The sequence below is a fragment of the Nelumbo lutea genome, chromosome 1 (assembly GCF_056320005.1).
Source record: "Nelumbo lutea isolate HS-2025 chromosome 1, American lotus-T2T, whole genome shotgun sequence".
Taxonomy (NCBI): domain Eukaryota; kingdom Viridiplantae; phylum Streptophyta; class Magnoliopsida; order Proteales; family Nelumbonaceae; genus Nelumbo; species Nelumbo lutea.
In genome coordinates, this window is record NC_142684.1 from 127,256,560 (window position 1) to 127,260,842 (window position 4,283).

A 4,283-nucleotide genomic window follows, 5' to 3' on the forward strand; every position below is an offset into this window, starting at 1 on the left:
CATTGCACTGATCAATGCAAAATTAGTGAGAGATAAGCATTGCCACATTTCATAAGAGAGTCATTTCAGCTAGAATGATTATACTTCACTCTCCTACAACAACAAACAACAATTTAATGTTTTTATAAATAGTTTTCCATACATACACTTTTAACATATAGTCTGTTTCTAAGCATAATAAATAGTATAAAATAATAGCGGTATACCAATTTGTATTCATAACATTTCAAGTAGTAGCAGCAATGATAACAAATATAATCTTAATTATCTGAAAATCTCACTTCCTCAAAATATCAAGTTAATAGACATTAAATAGAGAAGAAGAAGATGAAGAAGAAGAAAGACAAGGGAGGATTTACACATTTAAAGATTAAGCTCCCATGTGCCAAAAATGTCATTCTGTTGGTTCCTTGTGTGGTGGCCCCTTTGAGAGAGAGATGACAAGGCAACACAAAATCATGACGTGGCAACTTTGTCAGACGAGGCATTAATTGGCACCCAATAAATGTGCAGGAAATAAATTACAGGCAACTCTCCTTTGGCAAACAGCAGCACTGCACCCTAAAATTGAAGAGCAGTGCGGAGCTCTCTGCCAGAGGAGGATTGCACTGTTATTCCTCTGCACACACATGATCAGTTTCCTTGGACTTTGCTCTTGGACTCTGCTCTTGTCGTTCCACAAAACGCACTTCTAGCTTTAAATAATTTGGTTCGGACATTACACTTGTGATGTGCTACAAACTACGTACAGTGATGAGTAAGCAGCACCATATCTTCTGAAAAATTCCTCTGCACCCTGCTTTATTTCCTTTTCCTGATTGCAATCTCTCTCCCTCTGTTCTCCATTACCTTTTCATGCTTTTCACTCTTCCTTCAAAAAGTGGTCAACAAAAAACCTTAGGCTGTGTTTGGTTGTAATGCAAATAAATTTGCATTCATGCAAAACTATGAAAGTGCAAATGATTCAAGTGTAAATTCTGATTTATTTTTGTCTTAAATTATAGTTTATTTTGATTGCAGTATAAATGAAGTTAATTAAGACATGAAGCAGAAGAAATAAAATCCAAAACCAAATTAAATGAGAATTTGCATTTTTTTTTCATTGGCACTCTCATGCATTTGTATTAGTGCAAATAAAATTGCATTGCAACCAAAAACAGCCTTTGTAAAGTAATTCTAAACAAAAACAAACAATAAAAAACATGATTAATTGACTTTCTTCTTTCCCTTTAATTTCATTGATGGGATGAAGTTGAAGCTTTTTCCTTGATAAATTAAAGCAATCTGTTCGTCCTCATTTCCCCATTAATTTTATAGTGGCGACAGAAAGAAGTGAAAACTGTTTAAATTCTTACATATTAAGCAACTCTTTTGACTCCTAATCTTTTGGAGTTCAGAGTGGAAGCAGACTCATAATCGACGTTTAAATTTTCCATATGGTACGATATGATGATATTGATATCTTCTCACAGATTTCATCATGTACCTGTAGCTGTTTAGCAATGAAGGATTCTTCTCTAAATTAGTCCACTCTTCTCCAGACAAGAACATGTCTAATCTACCCTCCATTAATTAGATACAAGGAAATAAAAGGAAGAAACAAGGAGGGAAAAGAAACTCTGTACTAACGCCCATTCCTTCTGTGTTACTCTCCACGTTCTGGAAAAAGTTATTTTGAAAAAGACTTACTAGTTACCAGGCAACAGTCGTCAACAGTGTGAGAAATGAAAACAGCTCCATTCCTTCCGCCAATGGTTTCTTTCACATGCGCCAATTAATACATGAAATAGAAGTATTCATTAATTCATGCAATTCCACACATAAAAATCAATGAACAAAATACTTGAATTTGTACAGAGCTCAAGTAGATCGACTTATACCTACGTACATCCATCTATCCATGCAGGGGGCCTGAGCTTCCAAAAAAAAAAAAAACGCCTTAATTTTCTGGGATCCATCACCTTTCACCAGTGCTTTGACAACCATGGCAATGAAGACCACATGCAGCTATTGAGAATGAATATGCAAAGGTCAAGCATACGAGGGAATAGGAACATGCTTCAGGATCTTCCATCTTGCTTTCGGCTTGTAATTTGATTTCTTTTTCTTGCACTTTTCTCGGTGGATTTCCTCGAGCCTTGTCATTCTCCCGACATATCACCGTTGTTTTCAGGCTAGGATCGAGTTAGTGGTAGGGTCCTGCTTTCCTTTAGAATTTCACAAAATTAAATGTTTAGTCATTAGCTTTTGATCAATTAGTGGTCTTCCAACATGGTTTGGTTTGGTTTTATTTTTGAAAATAAAACTGTCGGATAAGCAGATACTGTATGTTCATCAATTAAATAATGGGGGTTTTTACCGTTCAGTCCACCTTTGAATAGAATATGATGGTGCGTGATCTGGTTGTTCCTAATTGGATGGTAGTTGGGACGCCGGTCGCTTAGTTGGTCGATCGAACTGCAAGACAGGAAAGTTCAGAGAACCCAGGGTGAGCCATCTAGTATGGTTACTTCGATGCTTAAGTTAGCATTTGGTTGTACGAGCTAGTAATCTCAAATGTAAGAGTGCTAGTAAGCGCACATTAAACCGCGCGTACCTTGTGCTATGGGGGTAGGTGCCCTTATATAGTTGAGCTACCGTGGGTCTCATGAAACACCTCCGAGATCCTCAACCCGCACTGTTAGGTGTCCGTTTCGCACTAGGATGTGGAATTCGTTCTAGCTGATAAGGCATATTGAGTCCACCCAATCTGAACGGGATGAGGATAAGACCTACAATCATACAACATGATCCCGAAGAGCTCAGAGGCAGCCAGTTTGCTTTTAGAAGTCCTCTACGTGTCACCTCGGCAAGTTGGGCCATCCCAAGCTACTCGGACCTCGCTCTTTACCGAGGTGCCCGAGACACCCGAGGTGACCCGGCCCACTAAGGTGGCAGGAAATCCTGAGTCACGGTCTAGTCAGCAGGTCACATCCTACATGTCTGTTGTTTATTAGGTCGGGCTAAATCACCCCTCATCAATTGCCCCTACTCCCCGGGCCAGGGGTCCTAACCCGGTGCGGGGAGTTCATGACAAGCTAGGTGGGTTTGGCCCAGTCTTCTTTCGGGTTGAGGTCCGGTCCAACGGTCAAACCGCAATGTCCCAACTGACTCGATCGCCAAACTAGGTCGCGTATCAGGGACGCGTGAATGTTTTGCGAATTACAAACTCCGTGGACGTCAAAGCGCGCGCTCAGTTCGATCTGCTCCATAATCGGGACCATTTCCATATTCCATAACTTTGACATGCCCTTAGACATAGACATCTTCAGTTCGATCTGCTCCATCAAGAAAATCCTTGTCAGCCTCCTAAGAGTAGATAAACATAGCTACTATATTTCTTTCCAACTTGGGTACAAGATTTTGCACGACAATCCCAACATGGTCCCGACCTAGAAGATGAGATATTTCACTATTACCATTGCTGGGGGGGTGGCCTTTCTCGACGCACTGGACGATGGGTATTAGTGACCCTAGGGACAGGCTCAATAAGAAGCTAAAGAAGGATATCCGTTTCTTGGTGGAGCTTGGTCTAAGTTGGAGGATTTTTTAACCGAGGAGAAGCTTGTCAAGGCCAGGTTGAGTCCTCCAGGTAGGCTACCACCTCGGTACACGCTCACACTTTCCTTTTTTACATTACTTCGGCTACCCTAGAGTTTTCTTTCCACAGGCATCATGTTGAGCGCTCCAATGAGTAACCTCTTCGCTGGCATGAGGAAGAGAAAGAAAAGAAAGAGATCGTGCGATGACTCTTCCCAAGCACCTTCCACCAAGTTGGCTGCTCCTACTCAACTTGAGGACCCTCCAGTCATTAATTTGGTCGAGGAGGACCAAGAGAAGGACCAATCTCCTCACCGATTTGAGCCAACCCCGTCATCCGAACCTCAAACCATTCGTCCTGGAGTCAATCCCTCCATGGAGGGCCCCGAGTTGGTACAAAGTATCATGAACAATTGAACTAACCTCACAAAAAGCAAGGAGGCAACCTTTTCCGAAGAGATCGCCAAGTTCGCCGAGCTGCCTTATGCTCCATTGGGTGCCAAGGCGGCGGACTACATCATGATGGTATACTCCTGAACTCGACACCTAGTTTCCGTTCATTCTGTCTTCCATACTTAGCAAATTTTTCCTCTTTTTGGCAGGCGAACTCCATGATCCACACTCCTATGCAGCAGCTTGATCAATGCGTTGCAAGAGCGAGGGTTGCCAAGGCAAAGGCTGAACGAGTTGAGGATTCAGTCGCA

At 41.8% G+C, this 4,283-nt stretch overlaps 1 long non-coding RNA gene across 1 annotated transcript; it reads right to left on the minus strand.

The window, feature by feature from the left end:
* Positions 1 to 243: 243 nt before the first annotated feature.
* Positions 244 to 2,065, minus strand: LOC148877433 (uncharacterized). Its single transcript, XR_016113326.1, has 3 exons — positions 1,881 to 2,065; positions 1,690 to 1,758; positions 244 to 871 (listed from the first exon to the last, which is right to left on the minus strand). It is a non-coding gene; the product is annotated as an uncharacterized LOC148877433 (long non-coding RNA).
* Positions 2,066 to 4,283: the final 2,218 nt, after the last annotated feature.